This window comes from Notamacropus eugenii, chromosome 2 (assembly GCF_028372415.1).
Source record: "Notamacropus eugenii isolate mMacEug1 chromosome 2, mMacEug1.pri_v2, whole genome shotgun sequence".
Taxonomy (NCBI): domain Eukaryota; kingdom Metazoa; phylum Chordata; class Mammalia; order Diprotodontia; family Macropodidae; genus Notamacropus; species Notamacropus eugenii.
In genome coordinates, this window is record NC_092873.1 from 268,454,005 (window position 1) to 268,470,828 (window position 16,824).

A 16,824-nucleotide genomic window follows, 5' to 3' on the forward strand; every position below is an offset into this window, starting at 1 on the left:
CATCCCTGTGCTCTAATCTCTTTTCTTCCTCTCAGCCTCAGAAACCCAGATTCTAAACAATAGAAATCACCCTCTGGCTGCAGTGGCGTCAGTGTGACAGCATTCTGAACTCCTGGACCAGAAAACTGAGGAACAGAGGGAAAGAAAAAATGACAAGAGAGCAGAATTTATGGCCTGCCTAGCAATGATAATAGGCAGAATAGAAAAAAATTGAATCTGTGATGTCATGTCTTAGAAACAGAAAAAAGAGAACAATCATTTGGGAATGCACATACACAGAAGTGAAGATGATCTAGAAGAAGAGAAGCAAAAAACAATAACGTTAAAAGAAAATACGTGTTCGTTCTATCCAAGGCAAACATGCTGATCTTGAAAACAGGCTATGTAGAGACAACCTAGAGATTATATGTCTCCCAGAAGAACACAAGTTGAAAAACATGAACATCAATGCAGGAAATAATAGAAAAAAGCTGGCTAGAACTTCTGAACACAGAAAATGAATTCGTAGATTTTGATTTAGGAAAAAATCTCTAGGGGCATAGAGGTTAAATTGAATAATTCTGAAGCAACAAATTGTGCAAGTGACCTGGAGAATACCTTCAAATACAAAGGAAAAGAAATTTGAATAACCCTTTCCCTTTGGAGTTTTACATATGAATTCTTTTTTCTTGCCTGCTTTTATTTGGCTATCTGATTCTCTCTATCCGGGAATAGGTGAGGAGGAGGGAGGAAGGATTAAAAGGGAATGGAAAAGAGGTGACCTTATTTTGATGGGGATGGTCATACTTCTATAGGTGAAGACAGATGATCTGTGATAACAGATTGGGGACCTTATGCTGGATTTGGTTCTTGAAGACCACTCATCATAATCTCAGGAATGAGGGCTTTGAATGGCATCTAGGGGAATATGAGATATAGAACCAGGGAGGAAATTTTGAAGTAAATGAGGGAAGAAGGTAACTAGGAGGAGGGTATAGATCAGTGGTAAACTGCATAATCAGGGACATGGGGGGAAGGAGGGACATTCCTGTCATGAGGAAGTGTCCTCTCTGTCACCTGCAGGAATTGATATTGTTCTGGTAGTGATGCACAATGGAAGAGAGGAGCCCACAGGGTAAATGCTATAGGGCAGTGGCAAAAGCTGCCTATAATGGAAAGCTCAGAAAGAATATCTCAGAAGTTTTGATTCTATGAAAAATACCGAGAATAGAGAGAGGAAATAGATGATTATAGGGGTAATAAACCAAAGAATGAGGGTCTAGAGTAGGCAGAAGAATAATGAAGATACTAGAGAAATTTTCTCTGGAAAGGAATATAAAAATGAAATTGTAAAACTAATGAAAAGGTAAAGGGGAGAAGAGGAAGGAGGAATCTGTTTGCCTGACTGGATAAGAGAGGGTAAGAATCAGATAGCCAGATAAAAGCAGGAAAGAAAGAAGAATTCACATGTAAAACTGCAAAAGGAAAGGGTTTAACAGATGAAAAAAAGAATTAGGGGTTAGGAGAAGAAAACCAGTGAGAATAGGATCACCTTTGAAAAGATTAAGCTACGCAAAAAACCCCAGTGCAATCAAAATTAGAAAGAAAACTAGGGTGAGAAATGAGCTCATCTAACAAGCCCCCAACTGTGAGAAACATGCTTATCTTAAACACAGAACAATACTTGTTGTGAAATCAGGAAAGCTTTTATTAATCTTTAGGTCCATTCTCCCTGAATAGATGGATAGCCTTCTCAGTAAGGTTATAGAAAGGCTACAGTACATTGAGAATAATGGAAACCTCTTATACTCTTCCGAATTTTGAATCTCCTGTGATACCTTCCATTGCCACATGACTTCATATACTCCTCTCTGATAGGCTTTCACTTGAATAGTTTGTCAAGCCTGTGCACTGGTTTCTGACCTCTAACCTGACTATGCTAGGTCACAACCCTAATCACCCAAAGCTTGTGGAAACAGAACTTCTTCCTTGTTTCCCACGCACTCCCCCCTTTTTCTCTTTATCAAAATTTCTATTTCCATACCTAAATTCAATCAATACCATCTCACTTTCTTTCATCTGTGAATTCTTCCCTTCCTCTGTCTCCCCTTTATATGAATATAGTAAGGGAGCAGTGTTGACCAATGCATTGACAAATTACAAGGGGGTAGTCCCCTTTCACAAGTACAGATACAGAGACTCAGAAGAAAAAGGCAAATCAGCGAATTATCCTTTTAGACGTTCCATCTCATACAGCAGTCTGGGGAGGAACATCATCTGATGTACTTTTCTGGTCTGAATGCTCGTTCAAGCCATATTCAGCGCAGCATCTCAGCATCTTCTTCCCTTTAGCTTCTTGTAGAAATCCAGATGTCCACTCTCCTACAAAACTGGCCTTGATACTATTTTAGATTATCATTCCTAAGCTTTATACTTCTATCACTTTTACAAAATCAAAATTGGAACTTTGACCAATTGTCATGTTTAAGAAATTCACATTGGAACCCAACTTCTGCGTTTTTCATCAGTTCACTATTCGTTTACCCCATCAGGAGGATGAGATTTCACTAAGGAATTAATAACAGGCTCCAGTACATACACAAATACAATAAATAATCATTTTAAACACAGTATGTATCATGTTATAAAACAATTTAAAATTCTGTTCATGTGATGCTTCTTTTAAAGCATTTACAAGATAGAACATAAACCATTCTTTTAACATTAACCGAGACAAGATTATATGTATGCTAACCTCACAGGCCATCAATCTAACAGTTCCCATGCTATTACTCAGAATTAAAAAAACATAACTTATTATTGTTGGTTTAAAATTCTACACCTTATAGCTTAATTTTAGACTTAACCTTAGATGTTCACCTACCAACAAGCTAATGTTTAATAGATCTGGTATTATGCTTACAAAACTTTTGATTGTAGGAAATTGCCATTAAGAGTAGGGATATTTCTTTCTTTCCTTTTTTCTTTTTTTCAACTTTTAACATTCATTCTTAAAGCTTTGAGTTCCATATTCTCTCCTTCCCTTCCTACCCTCCCTCACTGAGAAAACAAGCACTTCATGTGTAACAGTGCAAAGCACTTCCATAATAGTTATTTTGTAAAAGACTAACCACATTTCCCTCTGTCCTGTCCTGCCTTTCATTTATTCTGTTATTTCCCTTGACCTGTCCTCCCACAATAGTGTTTGTTTCTGATTATCCCTATCCCTAATTTGCTGTCCCTTCTGTTATCTTCCCTCTGTTATCCCCTTCCCCCTTGCCTTTGTGCAGGGTAAAATAGATTTCCATATCCAATGAAATATGTGTTATTTCCTCCTTAAGCCATATCCAGTTAGAGTAAGGTTCAGTTATTTCCTTTCATCCCCCCCCCCCCCCCCCCCCCGCCTTCCCCTCCATTGTAAAAGCCCTTTCTTCCCTCCTTTATGTGAGATGATTTGCTACCTTTTACCTCTCCAAGAGTAGGGATATTTCAGGGAAACAACATCTCTCTAACTTCATGTCAATTCCAGGCAGGAGTAGATTATCAACTGGCATTTAGCCAGACTTAAAGTCTGCCAGGTGTCAGTGGGGAAATTGTATCTGGATAATACTCCCTCAGCTCATGCAGAACAGCCATTTGCTCAACCTTCCCATGAGATCACCTTTTTGCGGTTTATACCAGCATCTCACAGGCTCGCTGGTATCATGGATCAGTGGCTCATACAGCCTTTCATACCATCCACACCTGGAGTTAGACTCAGAAGAGTCAGTTAATAGTCCCATAAAAATCTTAAAATAGCAAGCTCCAATAATCAGTTTCAGATATGACTATAATTTCACATTGGCTAAGGAACATCTTCGGAGCAAGTGTTAAGTAGCTTGTGTGCCTTTCTATACATGTTCTAGGTCCTGATTAAATAGCAGTCATCCTAAGTTGTTGCTGTAATAGATTCACATCTGCTCTCCAAGCTTTCCCTTTTTATCCCTTTCTAACCATGTTCGGTCTAAAAGAATGAGCTATACATATGATAAGTTCGAATACTAACTTCAACTTATGTTCATGAAATGAATTAAAATCAAAACAGAAACATTTAACTTTTCCATCAATGCAAAATATTACCATAGGTTACCTGCCTCTAAGAAACAACGCTGAAATTTTTTCCCCCAAACTGAAGATGTCTCTGATTTAGTCTCAGTAACTAATCAGTCAGTTATACTAATACATTACTTTGTAACATATATAGACATTATTCCAAGTTGGGGCCTTTGTCCCTTACACTAAAAGAGTTTTAGTCCCATTTGTCTGAAAGAGCCCTGGACAACCTTACCTTGAAAGCTCCTTGTATTTCCCCACTTGACTTGGTTCTCTTGAGGCCCATACGCTTTCCCCTATTGTTATACCCAGATCTCTGTTCTGTTTCCCACCCTTGATCCTGTCAATCCAAATCTCCAGGTTACTGGCCATCCCTGGAATCCCCAACCACCTGGGGTCACCTCTGAACTCCTTACTCAGTCTCTCTGTATGTAAGATACATCTTGTCTTCATGAAAATGCTCACTCTGTCTGATCATTAGCATTACAAATGCTCAGATTTCCTAAATCTTGAGAATTTTGAGAAATCTTAACAAACTTTGACTTTCTTTGGCTGAAAGAAGGCTGGGATTGAATTCATTTGATCAGGACCCAGTGTATTGCTATTTTTGGGTCCCAAGCAACCCTAACCTCAACAATTCCATGCAACTGCAGTTAACTTTAAATCCCAGTCTTGCTCTAAGGAACAATGATTCAATACCACATTTATACTTTGGTTTCCTTTCCTTTTATCTAATTATTCCCATAACATTCAGAATGAATGTTCTTTTTCAAGGATTATATCTTTCATAAGACTATACCAGAGTACCCATTTACCCAATTAATTGAAAACAGCAAGATTCCACTTCTTGCATTGTGCTTACATCTTAAACTATCCACATTGATTATATAAATATGCCATGAAGATGAAAAGCAAGGGCCTAATTAGATATTATCTCCACCTTATAGCCAGATTCAGAAAGAGTCAGGTAGGAAAATATTCCTTTTCAGAGGAACACAATGGAGAAACTGACCCAGAAGACTTCCATCCCAGACTGAGGACAGGATTATCCCCTGAGGCAAACTATTGCCTGGAATAATCACATTCCTCTCTGAGTAATTAGTAAACACAATTAGTAATGGTCTCAGAGGCTTTTACCAAATGTCAAGTTTCACTAATCTTAAATTTTACCAAGACTTACATCTTAAATCTTAAATTTGTCCTAAAAGTAAATCACTAGAGATCATTTATCGCCAAAACAAACTCCTTGTTTAGGAACTCCACATACAAACAGTTTACACTTTGCATAGGGACTACAATTTTAACAAAGTGAAGTGCGCCACGCCACTTGGGTGAAGATCTCAGATTTTTCCAGCCTTAGAGGCCCAGGGTGCAGCTGGTGCCCTTCCTTCCCTTCAACATCTTTTCTCTGAGTAGCTCAGAGTTCAGATTAGATCTTAAGAAGTCCTTATGTAATAATGACTGGTTTTCAAAATTAAAGGGGGATGGGGCCAAGAGACTTTTTGTCTTAAAATTATCACAGAACTTCCTGGAGCCATAAAATTCCTAGTCTCATTTATCTTGCCCCTTATTTTTCCAACCCCCATAAAACCTTCATATAACAAATTAATTTACAAATATAAATTTGGTAGGTAGGCCTTCCAAAAATTGTGCAAAAGATTTTACAAAACATTTCTTCATACGACAAATATTTCCTCTCTTAAAAACTGTTTACAGTTTTTCACAAGACCCTCTGGAATCTAATTGACAAAAATTACAAAAGATCTAAAACCTAGGACTTTGCACATTTACCAAGTTTCCTATCACAGACATACTTTTGTAAATGTTTTATTCATAGCAAAAACAATTTTAGTTAAAACTTCCTTTTTAATAGCAGAACTTTTTAACATGCTTAATACATCTTTAGATGGAATAGGCTTAAAAATCACACCTACTTATACATATATAAAATTTTTTTCAAGAATTCTCATTTTCTCAATAGGAATTCTTACAACACAGAAACTTACACAGAATTCATAACCCATTCATCATATTCTTTTTTAACAATACAACTCCTGACATAACATTTAGGTAAATTACTTTTTCAACAATCTTATTATATATTTAAAACTTAAAACAAGCCATTATCCATTCAATGAATGCATTTCCACATCACCTTGCACAGACATTCATCTCCTTACCAAGTGGACCCACTCTATCAACCTGATAATCATTTAATATTACTTTCTTGATTACAGAAATTTGCTATAAAAGAAGAGGGACAGTGTCATGTATCTTAACCTAAGGAAAGACTTCCTTAGCTCTGCTTGTTTCCAGGAATGAGTCAGTATCTGACAGCCAATCATGTGGTCACTAGATGCTGAAAGCAGGGCTTCTAAGTTGTTAGAGAATAGTTAGGAAGATCTTACGCCAAGGTCTTCAAAACTCTCCCCAAGTATCTGCCTGAAGTCCACGTCAGTTGGCTTTTATGATAACTCAGACAACTTATTCCTGTAATCAGAGCTTAAAATAATGGTAAATTGTAGTCCCATAAAGTCTTATATAGCAAGTAAATATAGGCTTGGTATCCTTGTAGATAGTCATCTCAAATTTGATTGAGCCATTAATTATCAAATCAAGTTACATGATTTTTCTGTCTTCTTAAAATATTTCCTCACACCCTCACCACTTAATGAAACAATCTGAAACTGACCCATCCAGCAAGCCTTCTTACCTGCCTTTCATATTTTCAATCAAACCTTTATCTTTCTAAATCCCTCAATTCCGTTACTCAGATTATCCAGCTTTCCTCCATGTTTTAAGCGTAATTGTCTGACCAGAATCCCATTCCAGCTTAAACAAAGCAAAGCAGTTAAATCTATCATTATATCAAATTATAAAATTTCTATCACATCCTTTTTAAACCTCAATCTATATATAACAAAATCCAAATTTAAAAATCGTGACAATTATATTAGATTAATGTTGCATATAACATATGTCCATCCTTGTGTCAAACACTTTACAATCATAAGTGCCAAATAACAATATCTTTTTCTACTTAATCTTGATAGGAAGAGCATTCTCAGTTGTTGCTCTCTATTCCTTCAGGATAGGTTTTTCACTTGAATCATATCAAATCTGGATTTATAATCACTAATGACAAACTGCTTCTTCCATCTCCCCTTCTCCCAAGGCTCACCAGACAAGCTCTCCCAATCTCATTTCAGTTTCTGAATCAGATGGGGGGAGGGAGTAACTTCCCCTTGTGCACATGGTCTGAGCACATGGATATTCTGCTTTTGCACCCATATCCCCCCTTCTTTTATATTTCAAATAAACTAAATGCTCACTATTTCTTCCAGCTTCTTTGTTCCTTAAAAAAACCTTAGAAGAGAGCCCCATTTTTTTTTAAGTTGAATACTCTGCAAAGAGCAATCTGAGGGAAAAAGATTTTCCCTTTTCACATTCAAAAACTTGGCCAAAGTTTAGAATGCATAAAGAAATATTTTTTTAAACAACTTTTAAAAAGTTTTCAAACTCTCTGTTAACACCATTCATGCAACAGATCAAGCCACACAGTAAAGCATTTTTTTCTCTCATTCTCTCCCTCTCTCTCCCACCCTCTCACTCCTCTGAGATTGCTGTAATTAGGGAGGGAGGGAGGGAGGGAGGGAGAGATTAAGAGACAGCAGAATTCCAAAGGAAAGTCCAGCTTCAGCCCTTGCTACCCTGTTGGGGGCTGCCTGGCTGCATTTACAACTTTACACCACAAGCGTGAAATACTTCACAAACACACAGACATACACAGAACTGAGAAAGCAATACAGATCCTCTCTTTTTAGGAAATAAACTAATTTTAGATGAGACCGGTCAAAATTCAAATACTCATGTCAATTTACTCTGACTCCAAGTCAATTTCAAAAGGATCCTTCTCAGAATCTAGGTCCCTTCTCACCCCTCTTTCTCTCTTTTCTCTTTCATCCTTCTGTAAAACTGGTCTTGGGAGCAGACAGGTGAAGGAATATAGCCAGCATTCCTTCAAATGGTCTTCAGAAGGAATACTCAGAGGATTCCTTATCCCCGTCTTGGTACCATTATCTTAAGAGCACTCACTTCCCATCTTTGGACTTATGCTCTGAAGGTCCGCGAAGACTGGTTGGTTATGTCTAAAATCCTGAGATAGACAAAGCCATACTTAGCCACCGATATTTTCCTGCTGTTCTCAGGTCCCTGACTTATGCTGCCTTTGGCTATTCAGTCTATTGTTTTAGCTGTGTTCCTGGGTTCAAAATTCCAAACAGTGCCTGAGAAGTTAGCAGTCAGAAGAGGGGAAACTTGCCTGTGGGTGTTTAGGCCATTGAAAAGCAATGGACGTGCTTGCATCCCCCACAAGCAAGAAAGCTTCCTTTCTGATGCTAAAGATCCCGGACGAGCCCCCCAAATTATGAGACCTCAGCCCATCTAACAAGCCCCCACCTGTAAGAAACACGTTCACCGTATACAAAGAACAATACCTGTTGTGAAATCAGGAAAGCTTTTATTAATCTTTATGTCCATTCCCCTTGAATAGATGGGTAGCCTCTCCAGTAAGGTTATAGGAAAACTACAATACATTCATAATAATGGAAACTTCTTATACTGTTCTGAATTTTGGATCTCCTGTGACACTGTTCGTTGCCACATGACTTTATGTTCTCCTCTCTGGTAGGCTTTCCCTTAAACAGCTTGTCAAGCCTGTGCACAAGTATCTGACCTCTAATCTGACCATGTGAGGTCACAACCCTGATCACCCAAAGCTTGTGGAACCAGAACTTCTCCCTTGTTTCTCACATGGGGAAAGAAACTTTTGCAGCGGTTATCTCTGAAAAAAGAAAAGCCTCATTTCTCAAATATATAGAGAATGAAATCAAATTGATAATAATACAAATCATTCCCCAATTGATAAATGGTCAAAGTGTATGAACAGGTGGTTTTCAAACAAAGAAATCAAAGTTACTGTCATATGAAAAAGTGCTCCAAATCAGTGTTGATTAGGGAAGTGCAAATTAAAACAGCTTGAAGTACCAAGTCATACCTATCAGATTGGCTAATATGACAAAAGGAAAATGATAAATATTGTAGCAGATGTGGGAAAACTGGGGTGTTTAAGGCATTGTTGGTGTTTGTGAACTGATCCAGCCATTCTTGAGAGCAATTTGGAACTATGCCCAAAGGGTTATAAAACTGTGCATACCTAGAATTGGAAATTGAGAGGATGTCCATCAATTGGGGAATGGCTAAATAATGCTTGGGTATAAGATTGTGATGAAATATTACTGTGCTATCAGAAATGACAAGCAGAATGATTTCAGAAAAACCTGGAAAGACTTACATGAACTGAAGCAAGATAAAGTGAGCAGAACCGGAAGAATGTTGTACAGGGTAACAGCAGCATTGTTTTATGAAGAACTGTGAATAACTTAGCTATTCTCAGCCATACTGTGATCCAGGACAATCCCCAAAGGACTTGTGATGAAACATGCTATCTGCCTCTAGGGCAACAACTGTTACTGTCTGAATATGGACTGAAGTATGTGCTTTTCTTTCTTTTTCTTTCCCTTCCCATTTCCCCTCCCCTCTTTCTTATCTTCTTGTACAAAATGGCTAATATAAAATTTTTTCACATGGTTATACATGTATGTATAACCTATTCCAGATTGCTTGCTATCTCAGGGAGGGAGGAATAACAAGTGTCATGTAGAGTAGCAATACACTAAAACTTTTTCAATCAATATGAGAGTGAATCAAGGATGCCTACCTCCTTCCCCGCTGTTTTTTAATATAGTTCTGGAAATGATTTCAATAGCAGTGAAATAGGAGGAAGCAATTAAAAGCATCGATTGGTGATGAGGAGATAAAACTATACTTACTTGCTGTTGATAACTGTGATGTTCTTTAAAAATTTTAAGGAACCAGCAAAGATAGTAATTGAGACAATGACTTGAGCAGAATTGCAGGCTACAGAATAAATCCTTAAAAATCAACAGCATTTCTATATGACAAGGAAACTCAAGATGCAACAATAGAAAGAGAAACTCCATTCTAAATAACTAGAAAATGGATAAAATATTTGGTGATTGCCAATCTAAAGCACACACAAATTTTTGTAGATTCAGTGCTTCTAAAATAGATTCAGTACTCCTTAAAGAACTAAGGAAAAACTTAAATAGCTGGAGGAATATTCAGTGCTCATGGCTAGACTATACCAATATAATAAAAATGGGAATGCTGTCAAAGTTAATTTATACTTTCAGTGTTATACCAATTGAATTACCAGCAGGAAACTTTATAAAACTTAATAAATAAAACAAAATTCATTTGGAAAAACAAAAGATACCAGATAACAAGGGAAATTATGAAAAGGCCTACAGATCAAAGGGGAATAGCACTTCTAAACCTCAAACTGTTATTAGGAGCAGTCATTAAAAACATCTGACATTGGTTAACAGATAAATAGAATAATGGAACAGAGGTACACGGGAGAATCAGAGAAGATGAACTTAGCTCAGTGTTTGATAAAATGGAAAATAAATTACCTCTGAAAAAACCCTTATTTGATTTTTTCTAAAACTGGGAAAACTGGAAAGCAGTCTGGAAGAAATTAGGATTTGAGAAACACCTTACATAAATGGAGCCACAGCTTTAATATTAAAGATTATAGTATAAAAAAATTAGAGGAGAAGCTGATCATTTACTATGCAAAACTATGAGTAGGAGATATTTTCTTAAGTACACAAGGGATGGAAGCAATTACAAAACAATAAAGTAACTGATTACATAAAACTGAAAAGTTCACTAACAATTAATTCACCTGGCATAAAAATGGAAGAAGTTGAGTGGGTGAAAAAAAAGAAATGGTATCATTTCTTTGATAAGGATTTACTATGTCTATAGACAATCGATAAATATATAACTTGATAGTCATTTCCCAGTATTTGTTGAGTTGTTTTTCAGTTGTGTCTCATTCTTCCTGACCCCATTTGGGATTTTCTTGACAAAGATACTGCAGTGGTTTGCTATTTCCTTCAGCTTATTTTACGGATGAGGAAACTGAGGCAAACAGTTCAGTGACTTGTCAGTATCACACAACTGTTAGATGTCTGAGGCCAGATTTGAACTCAGATCTTTCTGACTCCAGGCCCAGTACTCTATCCACTGTACTGCCTAGCTGCCCCTATTTCGCAGTATATAAATGATCAAACAATATGCATAATTCCCAAAAGAATTGTAACATTTTCACAACCACAGAAAAGAATGCTCCAAATAACTAGTTAGAGGAATGCAAATCAAAACTTTGAAGTTTCACCTTATACCCTGCAAATTATTAAAGGTGACAAAAAATGGAAATGGCCAATGTTGAAGTAGTTGTGGAATGATAAGCACTAATAATTCATTTCTGGTTGACCTGTGAAATGGAACAACCATTTTGGAAAGCAGTTTGTAATTATGCAAATAAAGCAATTTCAGTGTCTATGCAGGAGTCTATTGAGGCGTTGAGGCCAAAAGTGGCTCTTTGGGTTCACACTCTTATTCTGCCTCTAAAGATATGTGGTTGAAAGCAGTGACTTCATTTGTTCAAAACTGTTTTATAGATTTGGTATGTAGATCCTGAAAGGGGATATAACTCATCTAGTCACTTTCTTAGATAAAATAATTTTCTGAAGCTTCTCTTTGGCATTTCGAAAAGGTTTTCCTGTAGAAACAATGTTAAACATGCTATTTAGATTCTCAGGCCAACTCACAAGTTCCTGTTTATTCCATAATGGACCTGAAGTGGAATACTATACTTATAATACTGTGGAGTATAACCACTTTGTTTAACATTGTTTCCATGAGAAAATGCATTTTGAGTTCCAACTTGGGATGCTGGGAACAAATCTGCCCCTTCCTAGGAGAGGAAAGAAAGCAATTCCATGTTAGGTAGTAGAAGAGACTACTCTTCTATGGTGACATCTTAACCAAAAGTAGATCCTTTGGTTTGGTTATGGGTGAAGGGACTGGGAGGGAATTAGGGAAGGGAACAGGAATGGGAACTTCTAGGAGATGAGAGTAAAGAGAGGTATAAGGAAATTTTATCAGTATAAATTACTAGGGAGGGGTACTTTTTGTCTCAGATAACCTTCTTAGTCACTCTCTTTCTTTAATGTCTGTGTTTCAGGGATTGACCAGCTTATATTTACTTCTTCTTCTTATAACTAGGATTTCTTTCTTCCCTGGCCCATTGTGGGACAGAATGGTCTCATTTTCCCATTCTGTTTCAGAGGTGGGACTTAAAACAAGGTCTTCTTGCTTACAAGGGTAGCTCCCTAGTTGCTATGTGGTGCTCCTTACACCAGTGAAGTAAAGAAATAAAAAGGATTCCCTCCATTTCCCTTTTCTTCCCCCCCATTTATGGCAGATTGGAAAATGAACCATTTGAACGTACAAAGTAAATGAATAATATGGAAATGTCTTATATGATTGCACATATATAATGCATATTGGATTGCTTACCATTTCAGGGAGTAAGGAGGGGAGGGAGAGAGGGAGGAATAGAACTTGGAACTCAAAACTTAAAAAAAAAAGTTGAAAAAAAGTTTTAACATGTAATTGGGAAAATAATGAAATACTATTTAAAAATAAAAAAACACCAAAGTCGAATATAGGAACATACAAATTGTGTATGTACACACATACATACAAAGATTTTTTTTGTTTCAGAAGACTCGTTGGCATTTCATTATAGGAGTTGTGATAGAGATGAGGGCTCTAGAATAAATGTGGATCTTGGAAAGATGATGACTTTGAGATTTGGAATTGGAATTATTTGAGAAGTTGGAGCACGTTTAGCATTCCAGTAAAAATTCTGAGGAGGAACCATTTGGTTAGGGGGAAGGAGAGGCCTTAGCTTCCACCTTGTTCAGAGTTCTCTCCTTCGGCCAGAGGAGGAACTTTAAAAGCTTTGAAGAGGTTTGGAAGATTTTGATTTACAGCTTCCTGTTGGTGTCCTGGTAGTACCCTCAGGTCAGCATTATTTTCATTGGGAAACAAGGACATGATTTGTGACTCCATGAGGAACAATGAAGCTACATAATACCTAAGGGAAGCTTTTAGAGCACCTCTGGAAGGGGAGCAACTGATGCTTTGAGTCAGTCTATATGCATTTTTTTAGCACTTCTTGTGTACCAGGCATTGTGCTAAGTGTTATGCATACAAAAGCAGGCAAACAAGTCCCTGCTGTCAAGGAACATATAGATATAATGAGACAAAATTACTCCTCTGCCACATGTGTTCTCTCTAAGTTTGAGTCAGTTTTCTTTTGAAGTCTGTGTGTATTTGTGAGAGAGTGTGTCATGGACTTTTGCGGGTATGTATTTGTACCAACTGTTCTTACTGTGCTATCTTTAATAATTACTCCTTTCTAAAAAATTATTCTTGCCCTCTAGAGTCATAGGATCATAGATGTAGAGCTAGCAGAGACTTTTAAAGGTGACCTAGTTCAAACCCTTTAACTGATGGAGAAATTAAGGCCTAGAGAGATTTAGAGACTTGCCCAGGGTTCTACAGGCAGGAAGTAGTAGAATTGGCTGACTCCAAAGTCCATTCTTTTTTAATTTTACTGTGTTGCCTCTTTTATTTTTCAGTTTTTTTCAAGATCATTGATAGAAATATAGTTTGTCTATAACTGATGACTTCAGTCTTATTAAGGGCAGATAATTTAACATCATCTCATCATTTATGTTGCCTTAAGTGCCTTGTTATTTTTTTCCTATATTTCCCAAAGAGAAAATAATTTTCCATATTAGAGAAAGCAGAAGCAAAATAAAAATTGAATGGTTTTGACATTTCTCTGTTTTACTATTTATTGCATCTGTTATCGTTAAGGTCATTATGAGTCAGGGGCCCAATCTTTCTTTGATCTTATCCCAAATTTAGCAAAAAAATCTTATTTTTCCTTTCTTTTTTTTTCTTAGCAATCACTGGAATCACTAGCTACTTCAGGATATCCATATTCTTGACATTCTCACAAGGTTATCTCAGTCTAAACTTCTTGATATGTGTTTCCATTTTGTATACATATGATCATAGATTAGAGCTGGAACCTCAGGGACCATCTCATTTAAATACCTCACCAGTAAGTGAGGAAACTGAGACCTAGGAAGATAGAGGGTTTGATCAATGATTGTTGATTAAATATGTTGCCTGAGGACATAGAGAAGGGAGTATTAGAAGTGGGATATTCTATTAAAATCAGAACTGTTTGATAAATTTCTGCTATCACACTGATTTCTTTAAAAAGCTCCCTCTACATTAGAATGATTTATATTTATGTCAGACTTCTGTTATTGAGAGCAATCTATCCTTTGTGGATCTATTTCCCATGTAGAATTTCATAACGTAGAATCCTACCTATTTCTACTCTGAACCTTTTAAAGCCTGTTCCTGCCCTCCTTATATATTGAACTCTGAGGTGGTTTAGTCATTTTCCTCCCAAGGTCCCATAGTTTAACTTTGGCAATCAGTGTCCATTTACTAGTCTGATACACGTTCCATCATTTCCTCCTCTATCTAATTTTAAGGGAACAAAATCTAAGAGTCTGTCATCTGCTCCACTTTTGGCAGATGTATGGTTAAAAATCCTTCATCATTGATATCATCTTTCTATACCAGTTTTGGGATCTGCTTCCAGAATTCGTCATCTGTTTCTTCCTTTTGCCACATGGTCTCTATGGCAGTGGTAAGTTTTTCCTTCCTCTCATTTTTCCTTACTTGTATCTATGTTGTCACCTTGTGTCCTCTGTAGTAGACAAGCAGGAATGGTCAGAGGAGAGTAGAGAAATCCTAAGGTAGAGAGAGCAGTGATGGCAGCAGGGAGTAAAGGGAAATTCCTGTGACCATAAGACCATTTCACTGATCCATGGGAGTGATTGTGACTGTACATGTCAGTTTATATTTGTCAGATTACAGGATTTCTCAAGTTGAGGGCTGGCTATGCTTGACGATGAACTTAGAACTAAGGTTTTTATATAGTTAAAATGTGAATGTTCTGATTCTTAAATTCATTTTGGTGAGTTAAAAAAAAAACCTGTGAAGCTATAATTAAACCATCAGAATTATGTAGTATAGTTTTATGTCCACTAAAATGGCAGTGTTGGGAACATATTATATAATAAGATACGGAGTTGGTGGACCTGGGTTTGGATTCTAAAGCTCTTGTTTGCTACCTATGGCCTTGTATGTTTTTTAATCTTACTGAGTCTTAGTTTCCTCATCTATCAAGTGAGGAGATTGGACTAGGTGGTTACCAGTGTTCCTTTCTGCTGTAAATCCTTGTCCTGTTCTACTGAAGCTGCTTTTGGGATTTAGGATTTCATAGAGGAGGCAAATAAGACAGTGATGTTAAGCAAGAGGCTTTTATTATAGATGCATTTAACTCTCACAAAGCATAAGGAAAGGTTCAGGGAAATGTATCATTCACAGTTAGAGAGATAGATACACAGTTATTACAGAGAACAAGATGCATCCATAGCAAGATTAAGAAGAGCGTTTATGACCATGTCCGCTTGGCATTCAAGTAGATGGTGCAGTGGAGAGAATACCATGTCTAGAGTCAGGATGACTCATCTTCCTGAGTTCAAATCTGCCCTCAGACACTTAGTAGCTGTGTGACCCTGAGCAAGTCACTTAACCTTGTTTGCCTCAGTTTCCTCATCTGTAAAATGAGCTGGAGAAGGAAATGGCAGATCACTTCAGTATCTTTGTCAAGAAAATTCCATATGGGGTCACGAAGAGTCAGATACAACTGAATACCAACACAAGCAACAAATAACAAGGCTTCTTGTTATGCCTCCTAGTTTCGTAGGTATTCTTCATACAAGAAGGTAACTCAGCAATATGAATGATGGTCTGGACTTTTAAATCTAAGGGTGAAATTTGGCTCAGGTGTATCCAGATAATTTCAGATTCTTCATGTCACAGGCAGAGAAGTGCCCATTAGAGACATTTATTGGTTTCATGGAAGGTTCTAGTCATAGAAGAGTCCAGAAAAGACACGGGTGCCTGGCAGGAAAATAGCGTGTGTCTTGTGCTGCAGATAAGGCTTGTTGCAAGAAAGGCCTGCTGTAATTCTATAATCGTATGTGTTTGTAAATATTTATGCATGTAAAGTCAGTTCTCAACTTTTGCTAGGGTATCATTCCTAGAAAATGAGGTGAAAATAAAAAAATGTGAATGAGAAATTGAACCTATGGGAAATACGAGTTTAGGTTCCTGCAACCACCCAAAACTGTAATCTTTTCCTAGAGGTTGCTGAAAATATACTTGTCTGCATACAGTTCAGAAGGGGAGGACTAGGGGCCAGGATGTTAGAAGAACCAGTAAGTAAAGAAGGGAATGGGGCTACCTGCCATCTATAATGGTACAGTTTGTTTCAAACTCCTGGGTCAACCCAGACAAGAGGGTTTGGTTGACCACCATCTCAATTATCCAGAAACTTAGCTGCTTTTCCATTTTCTCTGTTCTCTCATCAGCACGTAAAAGGTTACTTTAGCGCTTTCTGGAGTGGATTCATGAACACTTTTACAAATACTTTACTCCTTTTTGCAGACATAAAATTTGCATGCATTGGGTCTTTAATGGACAGTTGCCAAAGTGAAAGTGAAAATGAAGTTACTAGTTAAATCACAGGAATGTTTGAAGTTGGGAAAGTAAATGATCAAATATTGAGGATTTGACTCTGTGTGTGTGTGTGTG

General features: G+C 37.2%; 1 protein-coding gene across 4 annotated transcripts in view; it reads left to right on the forward strand.

Moving 5' to 3' along the window:
- Positions 1-16,824, forward strand: part of FNBP1L (formin binding protein 1 like) — a 128,375-nt gene that overhangs the window by 31,680 nt on the left and 79,871 nt on the right. The gene's annotated exons all lie outside the window — the stretch shown is intronic.